The 23,121-nt window shown below is 34.2% G+C and overlaps 1 pseudogene; it reads right to left on the bottom strand.

Annotated features, from left to right (window-relative positions):
• The window catches only part of LOC118893962, a 74,626-nt pseudogene extending 51,970 nt beyond the window's left edge, over positions 1-22,656 (bottom strand).
• Between the last annotated feature and the right edge of the window lie 465 nt (positions 22,657-23,121).

The following is a 23,121-nucleotide window of genomic DNA, read 5'->3' as shown; positions in this document are numbered from 1 at the left end:
TCTTCTTTATACTAAAATATTTGAATAATAATTAATAAAAGCACGTAAAGACTAGAAGAAAATATGCTTCAATAGTCTAACAATTTTACCATGGAAAATATGTTCTAAAGCAAAAAAAAGCTGATAAAAGACAAGGTAAAAGACAGATATGTTTAATTATATAACACATAATAAAAATATTAAAAGGTAACAAGAATTGTTAAAAATTAAAATGTAAGTTGTGATGGTTAATTTTATGTGTCAATTTGAGGCCAAGGTATGCCCAGAGGGTGTTTCTGGATGAGATTTACATTTGAATCAGTAGACTGAGTAAAACTGATTGCCCTCCCCAGTGCCCCAGTGTGGGTGGGCCTCATCCGATCCACTGAAGGCTTGAATATAGGAAAAGGCTGAGTAAGAAAGAATTATTTCTCTGTCTTCAAGGTGGGACATCAGTTTTCTCCTGCCTTCAGACCCCTGCTTGGACTGGAATTTTCACCATTGGCTCTCCTGTGGCTGGATTTCTCAACCTCCACAATCATGTACGCCAATTCCTGGTAATAAATAATAAATCTCTCTCTTTTTCTCTTTCTCTCTCCCTCCTGTGCACTCACACAGGCACATATCCTACTGGCTATATTTCTCTGGAATACCCTAATACACAATGAATTGGAAAATAAAATGTCCAATTTAACCAATAACACTTTGAAATTCTTCATAGTATGTATAAATTATAATATAAAATACATAAATGATTAAGAAATGGCATGATAAAATGATAAACAAATTATATTAAAAGGCAATGCAGAAAAGAAGAAACACAACAAATGGTTATAATACTTATGAAAATCATTTAAATCTCTCTCATAATAAATAACAAAGTTATACTACTTTTGTACTATCAAGCTGTGAAAGCTTAAAATAAATACCAAGCATTTATAGGAACGTGGTAACATGGGAACTCTTATACACTGGGTGAAATGAAAACAAGTATAAAATTTTTAAGGGCATTTTATTCATGCCTTGATCTAGTAATTTTAAATCTGGAAATTAATCCTAAGGAAATAAACAGCAGTTTACACAATGCTTTCCATACTCTGTGAAAAGATGTACAATTTAGCTCTGTTTATAATAGTAAAGGATGGAGACCAGTAAGTAACTAAAAAAGGAAATTAATAAATAAAATGTCACACATCTATTATTAAAAAGCATACATTTAAAAATAACCCAAGTGCAGAAATATGGTCACAAGATTATAACGTGTTTAAATAAAAGGATATAGAAACATAAATGTAGCATGACCTTATATTTTACATATAGAGAAAGACAGATGAATGAGACAGAAAGAAAACACAGAAATTTAAGAGAATAATTATCAGAAAGAAATATACCAAATATTTAAAAATCTTGTTAGAAGTGGGAATCCATGAAAAATTCACTGCATTCTATACATTTTTTTGGTTGAGCCAAAATTATATAAGTAAACTTGTTTTATTCATGCAAATAACATATATTTGTCTCTTCTGTTCACCTCTGTATTCCACATGCATACAAGAGTGCCTGGCCCCATAGTAAATGTGTCAAAAATATTTGTTGAATGAATGAATCATTGTGGTGGGAGAAAGAATTATTATTTTTTAAAGATGAGTTTAAAAATTCAGAGGCACTCAACTGCTACTCAGAAATGAAAACTATTTTGTTTACAGATATAATAGTAATTTAGTAAGCAGTATGCAATAATTTAATATATATTTTATATTTCTTCCTGCATTCATCCATTTAAAATAAATAACCTGCTTTCACACTACTTTGCTTTCCTTCCTATTTTTTGTTGCTTGAAATTTTGATCCTGATCATACTTTACATGTTCAAATCCAACTCTGTGGGGGCTTCCCTGGTGGTGCAGTGGTTGAGAATCTGCCTGCCAATGCAGGGGACACGGGTTCGAACCCTGGTCTGGGAAGATCCCACATGCCACGGAGCAACTAGGCCCGTGAGCCACAATTACTGAGCCTGTGCATCTGGAGCCTGTGCTCTGCAACAAGAGAGGCCATGATAATGAGAGGCCCGCGCACCGCGATGAAGAGTGGCCCCCACTTGCTGCAACTAGAGAAAGCCCTCGCACAGAAACGAAGACTCAACACAGCCATAAATAAATAAATAAATAAAATAAAATTTAAAAAAAAATTAAAAAAAAAAATCCAACTCTTCAACAAGTATGTACCTGTTAAAGAATTATATACAAGCTCAATCTTTCAGATGCAACATAACTTAATAAATAGCATATACTATCAATTATGGAAGTAAGCTAAAAAAGCATTCAATTCATACCAATAGCATTACAAGAAAAATTTTAAGACAAATGTCTTTAAACTTTTTGAGAATATATTTTCTGTTAAATGCAAGGGAATTAATGTCCAAAGAGTGTGATAAAAGAAATAAATTCATTTTTATGCATAACATCAGTCACTAGGTTTTTAAGATTAATAATTTTTACTTCCGATATACTGCAAATCAAACTCAGTAGGGACAACCACCCTGGCATAATAACACTAATCCATTGATTCAAATGCTTATAAATAAGCTTGGAAGGGTGTAGATAAAACTCATGAGTTACTCATAGATCTGAAAGCTCCATCCCATTCCACCCATTTCAAATTAGTTACCATCTTGCTATACCATAGGTCCACTTTGATCAATTTCAAATTAAACACATTTCACAATTCACGTTACTAGCTTATCCTTGAAGCACAGTATACTCCTAAGTTCTGGGGCTAAGATATAAAAACATGAATGTCTGAGAAATGAGGAACTAAGCTCCATCTTAAAGAGAATCTTCTTATGTTTAAAGAAGCCACTGTCAGACTTAAAGAAAATTGTGATTTGAGCAGACATTAAATATAGCCTTTGATGACATTATTTATGAGCAGTGCTTAAATGAAAAAAGAATAGTACAGGTAAGTTTATCTGTTGGTGCTCTTTATTATCACTTTGTGTATGTCAGTATAAAAATATTAAAATAAAAAGTTTACTTCAGATGAATTCTTAATCTCAATAATTCCTGATACCTCATGCTGGGAATGTCTACCCTCCAGTCTGTTCTCTGGTATGTAAATGGATGACAGACTTATGTGTCCTTTCTAACCCTGAGAAACCTCCTGATGATAGCCTGTGACTTCGACCAATTATATAGGTTAAACTACTAGAGAGTCATTCATTATGGCCATTAACCATTATGAGAAGTAGGCTAGAAATACCAATTTCGTAAGAGGCTTAAGATATCATTGAAGTAGATTTTACATTAACACTGGCTCTCATTCCTATTTTCATTCATAAAAAATACATATTTATAATGAATGTTTAAACTGTGCTGAACACTCATCACTTATTAACCTGCAATAATATTTTTAGATTGTGACTCCAAATTTCTGGATCTTAAATCTTTTCATTTTTTAAATAAGTAATTAATTAATTTATTTATTTTTGGCTGCCTTGGGTCTTCATTGCTGTGCGGGCTTTCTCTAGTTGCGGCGAACGAGGGCTACTCCTCGTTGTGGTGCGCGGGCTTCTCATTGTTTTGGCTTTTCTTTGTTGCGGAGCACGGGTTCTAGGCACACGAGCTTCAGTAGTGGCATGCGGGCATGCGGACTCTAGAGCACAGGCTCAATAGTTGTGGCGCATGGACTTAGTTGCTCCGCGGCATGTGGGATCTTCCACACTGTGGTGGCTTCTCTTGTTGCGGAGCACAGATTCTAGGCATGCAGTCTTCAGTAGTTGTGGCAGGTGGGCTCTAGAGTGCAGGCTCAATAGTTGTGGTGCATGGGCTTAGTTGTTCCGCGGCATGTGGGATCTTCCCGGACCAGGGCTTGAACCCGTGTTCCCTGCATTGTCAAGTGGATGCTTAACCACTGCGCCACCAGGGAAGTCCCTTAAATCTTTTCAAAACTAAAAACAATATGCTGACCCCAAAGGAATGTCATACAAAAAAAATAAACTAGTACTAAAGTTTTAATGAAGAGAGGTTATTAGTTAATTATCCACCATATATATGGCTACTACCTACTGAGATATATAATTTAAACCATTTAATCTTTGCTGCAATTCTAAATAGTAAATATTAGAGTAATTATTATCATTTGTCTTTTTTAGCTAAAAATTTGAGTATAACAATTAAGTTGCTACACAACTTAAAATATGGATTCAAACCAAATGCTATTTGATTCCAAAGTTAGTGTTCATTCCAGATACTCTGTGAACTGAACTAGGTTGGATTTCTATTGAACGGTTTTTGCATAGTTCGAGGTTTTGCATACTGAGAAAAACATATAAATCTGACAGAATTCCAGAGAGAGTACTGAAGTAAGAAATAGGAAAATATGCAAAATCAAAATTAGGTTTCCATATTTTTGCCAGTCCTTTAAAAACATTTTTGCAGACCAGTGAGAATTTTCCTACTGTTTCTAACCACAGAAAATGTTCTGGTATGTTATGTTAGAGAAACTTGTTACCTACTCATGGAAGGTTACTAGAAAGCTGTAATCTTGAAATTTTTAGATAAATGATTACTTCTCCAGAAATACTACACAAATCATCAATCAATAAAGGAAAACTTGTGGAAAGTAAAATCTAGAAAAATTTATGTTTTCAATGTTTAGCCAAAAATTTTGTTCCATTGCTCATAATAAAAGAAGAAGTTGAGAGAAAAAAAATAGAAATATTGGGGAACTTTTTTTTTACAGAAGAGTAAAATATCATTCATGAATATTGGGATCTTCATGAAGCCAGCATGAAAATTTGGGTTCCTGTCTCAGAAACATGGTGGCCAAGTCATGGTGCCTCTCTGAGCCTAATTTTCATCAACTATAACGTGCAGGTAGACTTTCCCTCTCTTCCAGTATTTCCTGGAAGCAAATATCATAGTTTCTTATAAGCCCTTTATAAACTCCACCATGTCTGTTTTCAGTACAAAATGGTATAGTGTTCTTAGGAAGGTTGTCAAGTGCTACAAACACTGTGCAGTGTTACCTTTCAGAACACTTGAAATTGTCATACTCTTTGTTAAAACATGTTTTAAAGAAGATTCCTGATATGGTAGATGTTATGGGCTGAATATTTGTGTTCCCTCCAAATTCATATGTTGAGACTCTAACCTCCAATATGATGGTATTTGGAGATAGGACATTTGGGAGACAATTAAGGTTAGATAAAGTCTTGAGGGTCATGGGACCCTTGTGATTGGATTAGTGCCCTTAGAAGAAGAGACACCAGAGAGCTTGCTTGTCCATATAGGACACAGAGAAAAGGTGGCCATCTGTGAGCCAGGAAGATAGCCATCATCAGAAACTGACTATGCTGGCACCCTGATCTCAGATATCCAGACTTCAGAAGTGTGAGAAAATAAATTTTTTAAGTCACCAATCTATGGTATTTTTTTATGGCAGCCCTAGCAGACTAAGACAGTAGAATATGTTATAATGACGATTTATTTCAATTTTGTAGTTTAAAAACAAAAATAATACTAGGACTGGATTGGGTTATTATGTCTAGATACTACAGACTTTTAGCGTTCTTACAAATGAAAAATTTATATTGTGAATTTTAAACCCAGAACTGTAAGTCAGAACTAACTAATAGTTAAAAGGAAAATAAATGACTCCATGGATTATTTATTTACTGTTGCAAGTGCAACAGTAAAGTTCTGAAGAGTGGAAAAATGTTCCATCTTCAGCCAAAATCATTCAAGCAGAACTCGATCAAAGATAATATGCAGAATTCTGCCTTCAGTGAGACCACAGGACTAGAAGGCTTCCGATGGACACAAGCCAGTTCTGAGCACTGCAGCTGACGGGAATTATCTCAGCAGTTCAGTTGCTGTTCTTTCCAACTCTTCTTCCATATTAATGTCTACATAAGTTCCCAAAGTTGCCCAAATATCATTAATGTGGAGAAATGCTGTTCCTTTTTGAAGCAGAATAGACTAAAAATCCCACAAAGAAACTAGGAGAAACTTTAAGTGACTCAAGGTGAATTTTCTATTTTAACCAGGATAATCAGAGTGGACTGAATTCCAGGCAATGTTTTGCTGATGATGTATACTGGGGAGCAGAAATAAGTAGACAGATCATAGCTAATAGTTTGAAAGGAGATTATATAGATGACCTAATCTACTTCAATAGCTCTTTCTTCCATGATATACTTAAGTTATTCTTACAGTACATCATGGAAGCCCTGCTACTTTCAGGTATGGGCTGAAAAATCACTAATTCACATGGTTTACAATCTCTATTTTATACGAATAGACCATACTGACTTCAAATAAAACTTTATAAAAAAGCAAAATTACATTATCTATGTTTGCATATTAATAAGATTTTAGTTTGTCAAATTTTATTTAGAAAATAAATGAGTATCTTGTGTCTATGTAACTTTATATCATTCTTTTTTAAATTTCTATTTCATTCTTTAATAATTTTAAAGTGTATCTCTGCTATGTTTCATAAATTGTTTATCAGACCATTTTAAGAGATATTTCATTGTTTCTATTAATTTATAAACTGAATAACAAATATTTTATCAGTGCTAAAGCATATGAAAATAACATTTTGAAAAATACATTATTGCCCTGGATTTCTGATGAGGATATTGAGACATTTTAAGTTTACCATTTAGAATTAACATGTTTAATGAACTCAAAAGAAAACATTTATTTAATTATTGCATAATCAAAATGGACTTTCTATTCAAAGAGGAAACCTGAACAAGTGATTCATAATCCCATTTTAAATTTTCCCTAGAAAATGTTTCACATGTGGTTTCAGAAATAAAAGTCTCATTTCTTTTTACCATGCTTCCCGCATAAAATTCTAGATGATTTTAACCATAAATTACAGGTAAATGAATAAAAACAAGTTTTTATTCCTACAGAAGAAGAATGGATTTTTTAAATTAATTTTTATTGGAGTATAGTTGCTTTACAATGTGGTGTTAGTTTCTGCTGTACAGCAAAGTGAATCAGCTATATGTATACATATATCCCCTCTTTTTTGGATTTCCTTCCCATTTAGGTAACTGCAGAGCACTGAGTAGAGTTCCCTGTGCTATACAGTAGGTTCTCATTGTTATCTCTTTTGTACATAGTACTGTATATATGTCATTTCCAATCCCCCAATTTATTCCACTCTCCCTTCCCCACCCCTCCCTGTATTCATATGTCCATTCTCTACATCTGTGTTTCTATTTCTGCTTTGCAAATAAGTTCATCTGTATCATTTTTCTAGATTCCACACATAAACGATATTATACAATATTTGTTTTTCTCTTTCTGACTTACTTCACTTTGTATGACAGTCTCTAGGTCCATCCACCTCTCTGTAAATTGCAGAATTTCATTCCTTTTTACGCCTGAGTAATATTCCATTGTATATATGTACCACATCTTTATAAGAAGAATGGATTTTTAAATTCCTATTGATCCTTTACTTCCTATGTTAAATTCTATGATCAAATTTAGTTCCTGTAATAATTTGTACATTTTAACTCACATTTAGTACCATCTTGCTTTCAAAACCACAGCATAATTTCCCTCTAAATGCTCTTTTTACTTAAAAAAATTTAGTACAACATTATCCCATTTTAGAACACATTTATTTTGAAGTAATCATAGATTCACCATAAGTTGCAAAGAAATATGCATGGAAATCCTGTACACTCTTCACATAGCCTGTCCCAATGATAAGAGCTTGCATGATTAAAGTACAACACCAAAACCAGGAAGATCTATTCTTCTCGCTGAGCTAAATGAATTAGTAAATTTTCTCTAAACCTGTTAAATTTTACATAAATACATCTTTACCTATGTAGGTATATAAGTGTGTGTGTGTCTGCATGTGTGCATGTGTGAATGTATGTATAAATAACTGTATGTTAAATATGTGAAAATTAGCTGTCTCTTCCCTTTTTCTTTCACATAATTTAAATATTCACTTATTAGCTATACTGTTTAAAAGACCATTCTTATCTAAATATCTTTATCATACTATATTTATAATCATTCTTTGCTTCCTGGTCTTATTTCTTCTAAAGGTACGTTTCTCAATGATCATTAACTGGATAATACGCGTTCTTCACCCAGAGTTAATATAATGTAATGAATTTAATACTGTCTCAGGTGTCTAAAAATGTCCTCAGAAATACTGCACTGGGAGAACAAGTTAGAGATTTGTTTGCTCTTGAAGAATCTGAAGCAAGTGCCTCATATAAAGTTTTCAGGAAATCAATAGTATTTAATAAATATTATATAGCTTTCTCTTGGAATTTGACTTAGAGCTTAATGTTTCATTGTCATTTCCAGTATTAGTTACCAATATCCTTACATGACAGTATTTATAAGGTAATTTTTTACATCATTAATTTCACAATTCTCATGACAACAGTACGGCTAAATTTAACAATCCAGCTTTTGTGGAATAAATTACCTATCATATTGATGGAAAATTAATGACAAAACAAAGATTCTGTTTGTTTTCCCCCTTCTATTTATCTGCTTAAGTAATCTTAGATTTGAAATCCAATTTGCTGTACTTTATATTTGCATCCCCTTATTTAGACATGAGTAGGGAGGCACAGATTTCATTTTAGGCTTTGACTTTCTTCAAAACTGGCTGTTTATTAGCATCATTAGTCTGACAGCAAGTGGGAAGAGTCTAGGCATCTTTAGTTTTGTGTCTGGAAGGAATCTTAGAGAAAAACAATCACATTGGACTGTGGGCACTATTTTCTGTTTTCAAGATGTGAACCAAGACAAGAGGCAGCAAAATATGGAGCAAAACTTTGTATCCATTCAAGCTTTATATATCTCTAACTTGCTGAGGTCTTTAGGAATGATAGAAGACATTTACAGGCAATCTGAAACTGGATAAATATTGAAAATTATACCATTGGTCAGTTTCTTTGATAGGACCCACGGCAATATTACCAGATTGGTGATGGTAAATAAAAAGGAAGAATAACAGAATGATAGGATTAGGAGATTTTCATGCACATTTAATGTTTCCAATATCCCTTGGAAACATTATTACCCTTACTTTAAAAATACAAAAAAGTAAAGTTCAGGAAAGTTAAGTAACTTACCTAATGTTGCAAAGGAAGCAGTGATCAAAGTCAGAATATGAATTTAGTTGTGACTTCTCCAAAAGCCGCTAAATTGCTCCTCTCCCTATAACAACTGGAGTCTTCTTTAAGTGTTTGTTTTCAATAAATCCTGAAAAAATATATAAAAAGACATAAATATTATTTTTCAGGTAATGTCAAAACAATCATATGAAGAGAATAATGAGTCTGTTTTCTAGGACTATGACAATTAATAAAAAGGAAAATGTTCAAACAAGTTCAAGTAACTGAATTATATGTATGGTTGCAATTTCCAGAACTCTAGGTGTGCTAGGTATTCAGCATCAGCAGATATTTAACCAATCACATATACCTCCTTACATACCTGTCTAACCTCTCACATACCTGTCTCACATACCTGTGTGCATTGCCCAGCTAGAACTTTTCTTTGCAGATCATGACTGTCTATTCTATGCGTACTTCAAGAACCTCAACTGAAGTTTTGGAAAATTGAGAGGAGGCTGATATATGTTCTGGACTGTTGACATGGGTTAGAGTTGATGGGTGCCGAGCAAAATTTCAGAGGACATGGGATTATTCTCCTGCTAGTTACTTACCAGGCCACACAGGCAGCATGTTCCCAGTGAGGGGACCAAAATCCTCACCCAACACTACAAAAATGGCCTCTGTATTACACAAGAAGGATGTCACATGTTCACTTGAACGACAAAGGATGGGCCACAGGTAGAACCCTGGGTCTGACCAAAATGTGCTCAGCCGTCTCATCGTCCTTATATCTATCTGCTCCTTCTACCTCTCCTAAGTGGTCAGGTCTTACCACCATATGTCGCCCCTCACAGCCCTGGGAACCTTCATCTTGACAGTAGAGGCCAGAGTAAAGTTGCTTCCACCTCCCTCTTTTAGCTTCTCAATCTTGTTATGGCATAATCTGAAAATTCCTCTCCCCTCAGTATCTTCCCTTTTAGTTTGCAAAAGTCTTGCTTGCAAATTCAAAAACACAAATTAAACAAAAACAAACTGAACATGTTTCCTCATTATATTTGGCTGTAATGCTCCCAATTTGCCTCTAGACAATGTGAATTTTTCTGTCCACCAGAGGAAGATTTGGGAAAGAAAGAAAAACAGGAAAGTACATATTCTAAGATCTTATGTAGCTACATGCATGTATATGTATCCAGGTCAGTGACACAAGTGTGCACACACACATACATAGGCATACATTATAATAAAATTATGCATTAGAATATGAGCTTCAAAGAGAGCAGGGATTGTGCCTACTTTCTCATCTTTCTGTTCTCAACACCTATAAGGGTACATATCATGGGAAAAAAAAGTCTTAAACAATTGTATATCCTGGTTGTATATCCTAGACATTTGGTGTGTATGTCCTGGATATTTTCTGTGGGCACCATGAGATCCACTTGCCGCTGTTCACCACTATTCTCTGTGCCATATGGAGCTAATTCCAGGGACTTCATCAAATGGCTCTCTTGCCCTCTGGCTTCCAATTTGGTTCAATCACTGGGTGTCATTTGCTAGAGATTGGAAGACAGAAAAAAATTTATTCCCACATCCTCCCTCCCTGAAGGTTCATCAGAGTTTGGCCATGTCTCTCTATCAAAGGCCACAACTTCTGTCAGGGGAGGCAATGCGTCTCTCAGAGCTATAACTCTTCTTTATCAGTCTCAGTGACTGTTCTCTTCAGTTTTATCTGAAGCCTAAGGGCGGCCAAAGCTCTAGATAATTGAGGTCAACCCTTGATATTTCCCATTAACCCTAGCCACATCTTCATAAATAATTCCTTTATTAAACTCCACTCATTTAAAAAATTTGATTATGATGCATCTCCCATTAGGACCCTAAGTGATACAAGTTACCTCTTTCATTTTTCCATAGCTTCTGAAGTCAGACTTCTATTTTATTCTCCACTCTCATCTGAATAAACCATGATAATATTATAAAAACCCTAGTTCATCCAAAAGCAAGAATTCTTGCTGAGATTCTCCATTTGTCAACATTTTTACCCTTCCCGCTCTAAGGAGCCCCCTTTCAAAGCAAAGATTGTGTCAGATGAAGGGCCACAGAAGGCTATAGATAAAGGAAGAGATTGTGAAACACGACACACACAAATATCAGTACTTTTTCAAAGAGGAATCATACCACCTCACAGAACCAAAGTAGGTGAACAGCAAGTAACACAAAATTTCCCTGAAACTACTGTGCTGGGGAGCCATGTAAATGTGCATTCATTCCTTTTACTTTTGCAGTTTCCTTATCACTTGCTTTTTCTACTAGCAGTAAAAAACAGAAATCAGTGAAATGAATCAGAAGTCTCATTTTAAAACTCTTTTCTTCCTAAATCCTAAAAGACAGACTTCTCTTTTCCTGATAAAGAATTTCTCCAAAGAGTTTTCAGAAATCACCTTCAGTCTCAACAGCTCTCTTTTTACTCCAATTGCTGTTATGTTGTCCTCCTCTGATTCTTCAAATTGGTGTGTTTTCAGATTCTTATAATGGCACATTATTTCACAATCTTCTTCCTCTACTCCTTTTAACTGGTAAGAGTCCCCACAGTCCTCCACAGATTTCAACTAAGCACCTAATAGTCATGCTGTTCAAGTGTGCAAACCTCACTGGAGGAGTGAAGTAATTGGAAGTGTGATGCAAGGCATTGTACACACAGTAAAATTATCTTCCCCAGCCCTCAGAGGGGATGGAGCACAGCTCTGAAGTAAGTGACTGAAAGGAGGTTATTTCCTTCTTGGAAGGCAGAGATCTCATGAATTAAGTTATTGCTGAGGGATTACTTCATAAAGAAGTCAGAGACATCTATTATTAGCCATTATCTCTATTCTAACACAGTCATATCTCCAAAATTATTTCTAATGTAAACTCCATGGAAAGAGTATAACCTCTGAGAAACAAAAGTATATTGAAAACATAAATTGAAGAATAAAAGAGAAAATATATCCAACTCAGTTTTGGTAATTCAGTTACTAATTTAGGTCAAATGCAAACTTGCAATGTGCTTTATCCTAGTGCTCAACTACTGCTTTCATTTTTATAATTTTGGATCAGTTTTCATTCAGAAATGACCCAAGTTACTCTATACAGGTGAGATGGATGTTTTAGTCACTTTGAAATTTAAGGATTTAGGGGAAAGTTGAAAGTCACTTGTATGTTGATTTTTTTAATTAATATATTGTTATATTAGGTTAATTACTACAATTACTTATTCACAGCAAGACGAGAGCAAAATTGTTTAACTCTGTCAAAGTTGATAAAACAGACTAAAAACTAAATGAACTAATATGAATTTATCTCTTATGAAAATTTACACTTGATCTTAGAATTCATATCAATTTAATTTAGTTTTTTGGTCTTAACCCTTAGCTTTGGTTCATCAGAAGACATTAAGAAATTTGTTAATGGCCAAATCGAATTTTAAAATTAATAGAAATAGCTTTCAAAGTAAATTGTCTTTTAACTATTGTAGCAGAAAAATGAGGATCAATTTTAAAAGAGATTAATAAATATATATTTATCATTATATATAAGGCATTGTTCTAAATGCTTAAATATTATTTTAATAAATTCTCAAAATTACTCTAGGATGTAAGTCATCATTATCTCCATTTTACAAATAGAGGGAATAAGTCTTAGAAGGTTAAATAATGCCTGTATAGCAGATTTACCATTCATAAAAGAGATCCATTCCTGCCCAAGACCATGTTTCTATCCAATATGCTAAATTTTAAATATGAAGAAAACTATTCTTGTTACATAATTTGTAGGAGTTCTTTCCAAAGTCTCAAGAAAATCACTGCTCTATTTTTTAAAAAATTCAGTTATCGCAGCAAACACTATCCTCTTCTATATTACATTAGCACAAGTTCACCAATTGATGCACATAAGGACAAGAGTTTTAAGATAAAAATGTATTTTTTAGTGTAGGTAACTCAGTTATTCAAGTGCACAATGTTTTAAATCCTAAAAGAACCATTTAAACATCACTAGAGCTCTTATTTACAAGTGCTATTTGTTAAATACAAGTTTTAATTACTTTGAGTGTTTGAACTCTTAAAATTGAGGGCATTCAACGTATTTATATTTCTAAGACCAATAAGCATAAATTACAAGACAAAGTTAGAATCACAGGTCTTGTCTCTTGGCCATTACAAATGAGAGCAGATGAATACAAACACCTGTTCAAATTCTCTTGAAATTCATTTTGGCCTCAGTCCCATTTTCTCTAAAAATTCTCTCCAGGGCCTGCATTTGTTTGAGGCCAATAACTGGTCATATTATTTTCCTGTATTCTAGGATAGTCATTCTATTTGATTTTCTTCTAGAACTAATTTTAATAAACATAAAGTTAATTCTGATTAAGATTTCTTTCTGTAAGTATTGTAGTTTACATGGAAATAAAAACTATTGATGAATATTAGTAAATATTAACATCTTTAACAATGATTCAGTAAACTAAATTAGAAGAAAAGTGACAGATTGGGGGTATTTGTAATACTTACCCAAAATGATGGCAAAATACAAAATTTATGAAGAACATCTAGAAATTAATATAGAAATACTAGAGAGCTTAAGAAAAATATGCAAAAGATAAAAACTAACCAACTCATGGTAGAAGAAATACAAATGACCAATAAATGTATGAAAGCATTATTTCATTAAAAAATCAAGAATACAATACTAAAATGACAATGAAATATTTTTAACATTCATGTTTCAAAAATGAATACATCGATAATATCTAATATATGTGAGGTTTGGGGGAAATATCCTTTCTAACTTTCAAACTGTCAAAATAAAGAGACTGATAATGTCCAATAATGGTGAATTTCACAGAAATCGTTAGTGTCATGTCTTGTGATATTGTGATGGAAATGTGACATCTTTGGAGAGCATTTAGTAAGTATAAACTAAATGCAAAAAAATTAGTTTTTCTTAAAATTTAAAAATAGGCAAAAATTGTAATTGATATCTAATTTACATAGCAGAGAGAAATCCTAGCACTTATGCACAATGAAACACATAAGAAAATTTATTATAACATCATTATTTTATGAACAAATTGCATCAATAATCAAAATGTTAAACAAATACTAGGAAGTGGTTATAACAAATGAAATCAATCTAAATAGACAGATATAGAATGATCTCCAAGATATATTTTAAGCGTTAAATTAAATAATCAGAACTATATGTAAAATATAGGGACTTCCCTGGTGGTCCAGTGGTTAAGACTTCGCTTTCCAATGCAGGGAGTGTGGGTTTGATCCCTGGTCAGGGAGCTAAGATCCCACATGCCTCGGGGCCAAAAAACCAAAATATAAAACAGAAGCAATATTGTAACAAATTCAATAAAGATTTTAAAAATGGCCCTCATCAAAAAAAAAAAATAAAAAGAACTATATGTAAAATATAATACTATATCTATATATAGATATAGGTGTAACTGTATATAGTATATATCCATATCTACATTTATGTTTGTAAATATGTGAAATAAAATTCATATTTTATGGTAAGACAAGATAAATTTAAACAAAAAAATCTCCTCTGTCCTTTGGCCTCTTCTCTCCCCCCACTGTGCGTGGTGTATCTGCCTTATGCATCGGCAGGAATACCTGCTCAGCCACAAACAGCAACATTCGCCTAGCATCAACACGGCAATTCCTTAAAAGATAACATTCCTTCTTGATCTTGTAAGGGGTCACATGAACCACCATGATGACACTTAGATCCGGATTATGTAAACTGTCAATAATATGTCATTTGATGTACAGCCATCTGTCTCAAAATAATTATGTAACTGTGCTTAGACTTCTAACATGTGGAACAGTTCTCAGAGCTTTCTGAGAAGCTCTTCCTGGGTTATAATCCTCAAATTTGGCTGGAATAAAATTTTCCATTTCTGGGCTTCCCTGGTGGCGCAGTGGTTGAGAATCTGCCTGCCAATGCAGGGGACACGGGTTCGAGCCCTGGTCTGGGAGGATCCCACATGCCGCGGAGCAACTAAGCCCGTGAGCCACAATTACTGAGCCTGCGCGTCTGGAGCCTGTGCTCCGCAACAAGAGAGGCCGCGATAGTGAGAGGCCCGCGCACCACGATGAAGAGTGGCCCCCGCTTGCCGCAACTGGAGAAAGCCCTCGCACAGAAACGAAGACCCAACACAGCCATAAATAAATAAATAAATAAATAAAATTAAAAAAAAAAAAATTGTCCAATTCTTTCTTAGATCAACTGATTAATTTTTCTTTGACAGATATATAAATCTATACTATTTATAGATCTAAATTTATAGATATTGATATCATATGTAAAATATACGATGTATATCAACATATTCATATATATATAGATATATAGATACATACAGCATATTGATTACAGTGGATATCTATAGGTGAGCTTTCTTGAGATTTTAACAAAATAATTTATTCATATATTCCTTATATAATAAATATTTAAATGAACAAGACAAAGAAAGATTTTGCTTGTTATTAAATTAATGATCCTATTTTTTTTTTTCCTCTAAGTACAGGGGTTTTAGAATGACATACAAAAAAATCCTCATAATGAAACTCATTCCAAATTGTTTTAAGAAAGAGGAAATCTATTTAGATTGATTTTTTCAATTTCTCCAAATATTATTACTATTTTTCTAAAATAATACATAATTTCTAGTCACGGGCATTTGTGAAAAACTGATGTTAGGAAATCAGAGGATGCAGGATGCTTGCATTTGACAGTCTTTAGTCCTCTCTCAGCTGTACCTGAAGTCAGTGATACAAAGTTTCACCACCCTCAGCTCAGCAAGGTTATTTCAAGAACACATCAAAGAAGTTCCATTTTGCCTTAAGTTTAACACACCGATCTCCTTCTTTCTTTCTTTCTTTATTTATTTATTATTTTTTGGAGCTGAAATCCTTTTAAGGCAAAGGATTTCAAACCTGTTTTGACAAATGGAATCATCTGGTAAATTTCTTTATAATGCAGCTATCTGGAAATCCTGACTCAGAAAGCCTGTGGTGGTTTCAGCAATCAATCAATCAATCAGTCAGCCAGCCTGCCTGCGTGCGTGTGTGTGTGTGTGTACACACAGACACACACACACACACACACACACACACACACACACTTAAGAGGTCCCCAGGGTAATTTTGATTGATGTGTCAGATTTTAAAATCATTCACGTTTTCTAGAAACATTGAATGTAATGTGCAGACCCATCTTGTGCTATTTTTCTTTAGGGTTTAAATATATAGCTGCTTGAGAGGACAGTGAATGTCTGTGTTTTTGAAATTACATATTGAGACCTGTATTTTAGTGGTTATTTTTGGTTGAATTGTATGCCCAAAAAAAGATATGTTGAAATCCTGACACATCCCTTCCCCCTAGCCAGGTACTTATGAATATGACCTTATTTGGAAATAGGATCTTTGCAGATATAATCAAGTTACAATGAGTTAACTAGAGTGGGCCCAGAGAAACACCGACACACAGAGAGAAGACAACCATGTGAATACAGAAGCCGAGATTAGAGTTAATGCTCCTACAAACCAAGGAATGCCTGGGGTCATCAAAAGCTGGAAGAGACAAGGAAGGATCCTCCGCTAGAGGCTTTGAAGGTATCATGGACCCAGAGATACCATATCGATCCTCATTTTCAAAAGATGCTATGGGTGTTACTTCTATCTTTTCCACCTCTTTCTTCTTATCCTTAAACTCTTTAAATTCTTTATCATGTCTGAATTGAAGGGAGTTTACAATCAATTTTATGTGAACTTGAGGTTTTTCCATTTTGTGAAATTTGGACCATTTAACAAGTATGAAATTTCTCTAACCTTCAATTTTCTTATATATTCTCATATGTGTATTTCAGAGTGTTTTGGACAATTAGGAACAATGTATAAAAGTGCTTGGCATTGTATCTGGAAAATAGAAAGCCCATAATATAAAGTAACTATTTCTAACACTCTCCAGTCTAGAACTTGCTCTTTTCTGATACTTTCTATTTTCTGCTATTTTCATATGCCCAAACAATTATTCCATTTGAATAACCCTCACATTAGTGTCATTCAAGTATTTTGACCATGGCTCACACTTAGAAGATATTTTACAATGTAACTGAGTTGAAAATTGGCTTCAGCCTTAACATTTGGCCAAAAACTATTTCTTGGCTTTGGCTTCAGCTTTCAGAAGGCCAGATAAAGATGAATACTTCATTCAGTGTAATTTTTGGCAAATGTGAGTTTTAGCTTGTGTGTGATTATCATTATGTGAGTTCATGCACACACAATCTATCTATCCATACACAAATGTATACGTAAATGTATAAATTATTATATAATTACATATTATGTAATTATATTTATAATTACATAAATATATGTAATTACATTACATGTAAAGTAATTATACATGTAATGTAAATGTATCAATGTAATTATGTAATTGAATAATTGCATACACATTTATAACAATACAACAATTATAAAAGTAATACAAAAAGACAGGTCGTGTGGGCTCCCTTATCTTCACTCAGCTAACTCACAATCCACCTACATAAAGCTTTATCTAGTCTCTCTACATTTCCTTAGAGAAAACTGAGTTCTGTACTCTGTCTTGTGAGCTCATCTTTTCCCTAGTATAGCAAATTCTTTCTTCTTTATGTTTTCATACTATCTCTCTCCTTCTGTTAACAATTACATAATTATCTATGGTTGCATAACAAACCACCTCCAGCTTAGTGGCCTTAAATGACAGTGCAGAATTTCTCATTTTTCTGTAGTTTAGCTGGGTGGTTCCTCTGCTTTAACCCAGGCCCAGCCATGTGATTCTACTCAGCAGGAGTCTTAGTTTGGCTAGAAGGTTCAAGATGGCCTCACTCACATGTCTGCCAGTTTGTACTGGCTGACTGCCAGGAAGTCTCAGTTCTCCTCCATGTGTCCTCTCATCCTCCAGTAAGCTAGCCTGGTTTCCTAACATCATGTCTTCAGAGGGGCATCCAAGAGGGTAAAAATGGAAACTGCAAGGCCTCATTAGGCATGAGCTCTAGAACTAATAGAGCCACTTCTGCCACCTTGTGTTATTTAGAGCAAATCACAAGACTATCCAAGATTCAAGGCAGGAGGAGAAATAATGCCATGATTTGATGATGCAACGAGCAAACAAAATACAGCTGAACTAACACAAATCATTACCTTTAACTGCCAGGGTGTCTTTGCTATAGACCAAGAAAGGCTACTTTTCAAGGCAAATTCTAGGAAGGTGTTAGAGTTCAACATCAAAAGGCTAAATGAACTTGAATTAATAATTCTCTAAATACCTCCTGTGTCTACAAATACCAAGCAAAATGCTGAGAGTCTGGGAATACACAGATAATTAAGATATTTCTTGGGGCTTCCCTGGTGGCGCAGTGGTTGAGAATCTGCCTGCCAATGCAGGGGACACGGGTTCGAGCCCTGGTCTGGGAAGATCCCACATGCCGTGGAGCAACTGGGCCCGTGAGCCACAACTACTGAGCCTGAGCGTCTGGAGCCTCTGCTCCGCAACAAGAGAGGCCGCGATAGTGAGAGGCCCGCGCACCGCGATGAAGAATGGCCCCCACTCGCCGCAACTGGAGAAAGCCCTCGCACAGAAACGAAGACCCAACACAGCCAAAAATAAAAATAATAAATAAATAATAAATTAAAAAATTAAAAAAAAAAAGATATTTCTTAGTTGTAACTGCAATTACAGCAAATTCAATGTAAATAAATGTGCTAAATACAATTAAGTAATATATAAGAGGTTGAAATAAGGGAAAGTGTTTTAAATTTTTTGATGTAAGGAAGCATTTAATTTTAATAAGTTTAGCACACTGAAACAAAACTTTCTTTTTAGGAACTTTTGTGCATTAAAATAATGCCCCTCCATGAGGCAAAATATATTGCATTATAAAGCAATAACATTCCCTCAAGTGTCAAGTATAAACCTTTAAAATTCATCATATGCACTTTGCTATTATGAAAAGAAAAAATTGTAAATTAATGAACTGATTTTGAAAAATATAATGTAAAAAATACCTATTTATCATATATGATAGTTTTGTCATATTAAACACTTTGATATCTCAAAATTTAAAGAGAAAAATCTATTTAATTATCACAACATTACTCTATGATTTTTTTTATCTAGAGTCTCTCTTCAAACTACAATCAATATCTGAATACCAGGAACTTAACTGAGCAAATATTTAGATTTCAATACAAGTAGTATAAGCCAATACATCGAGAGACATTAATAAATATTCATGCAATTGTAAATGTTTTGCTGTTTATCTGCTAGCCTGAATCAAATATACATGTATTCATCAAGCTTTAGTTCAATAATGTTTATTGAGTGACAATTAATTCATATTATTAAAGCAATCTAAAAATTCTGACATGTAAAACATGATTTGGAAAAATTATAAATTATATAATGTTTGTAAGTCAGCTTATGAAAATTAAATGTTCTATATCCATAAATTTTTTTATTTAATGGCTAGAAAAGCCACTTCTGTAGTGGGTTATTATTTTTTCCACATATCTTTAGACTCAGCTTCGGTTTTTAGATAGTTGCTAGCCTGATGTTTAGCTTACTATTTCATTTGAAAATAAAATCCACTATAAGTTATTTCTCTACTTTTTCTGATAGCTAAAAAAAATTATATACTTAAAAAAAAACAAATTAAAAAAACCTACTAATTTTCTGACCATACTCAAGAGGAAATACTATTTTACTAGAATTTTTCTTGCATAATGAAATACTTTTCAAGTTATGCAAAGTAATATCTTATCTGCATAATGAGGAAAAATATAGAGCACAAGAAGTTATTGCAAATTTTACACTGTTTTTGTTTCCAAATAATATCTTTAACACCTTCTTTCATACTTCAGTGAGGATTTCACATATCCAGTTAGTGTAGTGTCCATGAGAGTCAAATCAAATAAATTATTATTCAAAGGTGCAATTCAAGTGAGAAATTAGGAACTCTAGGAATTCAGAAAACCTGATGGAATATAATCCTTGTCATCTCCTAAGTATTATTCAAATTAGACATGTGCTGTGGGAAGCAGATGTTAAGCCAGAGTTTGAAGTTCAGAAGGTTTATTGGGAAGAAGCCTTATAGAAGGTAAGGGAGGAAGCAGTATTGGGCAAGAGGGGCCATCCCACTGAGATGTTGCCCTGAGAACACTGCTGCCTGCCCAGGAAGGTATTACACAGCAAAGACTGCACATTAGAGGGACTCCCTGTAGGGCACAAAAGCCAAGGCCCTTGAACCACCTCCTTGCATATTATTAAATGGGGGCCATCCCATGAGTAAGGAACCTCAGGTCAAAAGTTGGGACACACTGTGACAAAACGCACTGGGGACCGACCACTAACCTTGCTCATTGCAGCTAGGCAGCCAGTCAGTGTCTGATACGTAGATGTGTCTTCTTTTCTAGTCCCTCTTTCCCTTGACACTCATTAATCAAGACTCCTCCATTTAAGCTTTCCTTTCTTTTTGTTAAAGATATTATTTGGGCTCCTCTGCAGCCCAACTGTAAATTTTGTGTCTCTCTACTTTAGTTCTGGTCCTCATTCGGTCTAGGTCTAGGTGAAATATTTTATTCATTTGTTCAGGTATTATTTATATGCTAAGGATTTCTCTCCTAGCACCACTGCTTGAATTTGAGACTCCTCTGTGTAGCTCACAATGTGACCAATGGGTCAGGCTCAAAAACAACTAAGGGAACTCCCGGATCCACTCTCCAAGTCTGCTCCTACCCGGGTCTTGTAAACCACTGTTCCAGTCAGAAACATGAGGCTTAAGATCGGCCTCTTCCTCACCTAACCCCCGCAAACGTTTAGTTCATTAAAAGGCCTCTGGTTCTGTCTCAAATCATCCATTCATTTCTCTTCTCCTCCACTGACAGGACTTTGGTTCAAGAAAACATGATGTCTCCCCTAAATTGCAAATAGACTATACTGTTTGGTTTCCCTGATATCAAGCTTATCTTCTCATCTATTCTCCACAAAGTGTACAGAATGATCTTTCTTAAACTGCAAGTTAAATCATTCCATTCTCTTGTTTAATACCCTTTAACTGTTTTCACTTGTACTTAGAGAAAACAAATCAGTTAGCATTACCTGAGAGTCCCCGCTTGATTTGGAACAGCCTGTCTCTAATCTCATCTCTTGCTTTTCTCCTACCTCAGTGTGGACCAGTTACATTGGCCTTCTTTCAGTTTTCTGGATCAGTCACCTCAGGATTTCTACCCAGAATAGAGAATCAGCAGACCTTTGTACACCTACCACTGACATGTTAGCTATGTGAAAGTGAGCAGATCTCCTACTCTTACTTTGAACCTTGCTTTTCTCATCTGTAAAACACTGTCTTCACAGAAGAGTTGTATAATCTTAGAGAAATACTATAGAAAAATATACTCTATAAATTTTAATCTCTTTAATAAGAATACATATTAAATTTGACTGTGTTCTGCACCCTTGGAAGCTTTGGTGAAGAGATAATTTTTAATATCTTAGTGGACTTGGAAACAAAAACAACTTTGGATAGAAATGGATAAATTTGTCAATTATGTTAATGATAAAAATGAAGAATTCTAGTTCATAGAAGATTTAAAAGATACCAGGAGAAAAGCCTCTGTAAATGTTCAGACCTAGCAAGGCATAATTTACATAGAGGACTCGACACAGGGCCAAGATGGAATATGTCAGGAAACATATAATATGGAGGAGGTGGTTATCCACTCACAAAATCTTCAAAGTAACCAGAAGAATAGCCTGTTAGCTTGTCTGTGAGACAGTGTGGGATCCCTCTGGTATAAAGGAAATGTCCCTTCAACCTGACGACAGTCCTTTAGCATTTCTTGTAGAACGAACATGCTAGCATTGAATTCTCTTATTTTCCTTCATCCACGAGGTCTTTATCTTGCTGTCATTACTCAAGGATATTTTTGGTGTATATGGAATTCTGGACTGATGCTTCTTTTCTTTCAGAACTTGAAAGAGGTTCTTTCACTATGGGTATTTTCAAAGAGAATTTGCAGTCATTCGAATTGTTGTTTCTATATATATATATATATATATATATATATATATACATATATATATATATATACATATATATATATATATATATATTTTTTTTTTACTATTTGCAAGATTTTTTCCCCTTATCTTTGACTTACAGTATGTATATGATATGTCTGAGAGTGGGTTTTCTTTGATTTTATCCTGTTTGATATTTACTAATTTTCTTGAATCTGTACATTTGTTTTTTGGTGGAGTTGATAGCTGTTATCTAAAAAAAATTTTTTTCCGGCATCAATATCCTTCTTCTCTGCTTCTGAAACTTCAATGACAAAAGTATTATATATCTGCATATTATCTCAGTGGACACTTAGGCTCTATTTACTTGTTGTCTGCTTTTTCTCTCTGTTCCTCAGCTTGGATGATTTCATGAAGTTTGCTGACTCTTTTCTCTATTATTGCCATTCTGCTATTGAGCCCTTTTAATACAACTTTTACTTCAGATATCGTGCTTTCCTGTTCTAAAACTGCCATTCATTTGGTTCTCTTTTACAGTTTCTATTTTTCTCCTGAAATATATCTTTCTGTTCCTTTCAAGAGTTTTTACTCATATTACAGGGCATGGTTAAAGCTGCTTTAAAGCTTATGTCTGATGATTCCAATATTTGGTTCATCTTGAGTTGGCATTTGTTCATTTGGGAGAGGCCCAAAATGGGCACTTTTAATAAGCATCTCAGTTACTCTGATGCAAGCTATTTATAACACCTGAAGAAAATATATAATACTACAGAATACAGTAGGTGACCCTATTTAACTTTTAATGATATTCTTCAGTCTTAGAGAAAAAGAGCTTGATAAAGACATATTCGGTCTCAAAAGAAGAACATGATTATCCTACCTCATAATGTTCATCACCACTTGGAAAAGCAC

This window comes from Balaenoptera musculus, chromosome 4 (genome assembly GCF_009873245.2).
Source record: "Balaenoptera musculus isolate JJ_BM4_2016_0621 chromosome 4, mBalMus1.pri.v3, whole genome shotgun sequence".
Classification (NCBI taxonomy): Eukaryota; Metazoa; Chordata; class Mammalia; order Artiodactyla; family Balaenopteridae; genus Balaenoptera; species Balaenoptera musculus.
This window is presented reverse-complemented; position numbering and strand designations above follow the sequence as displayed.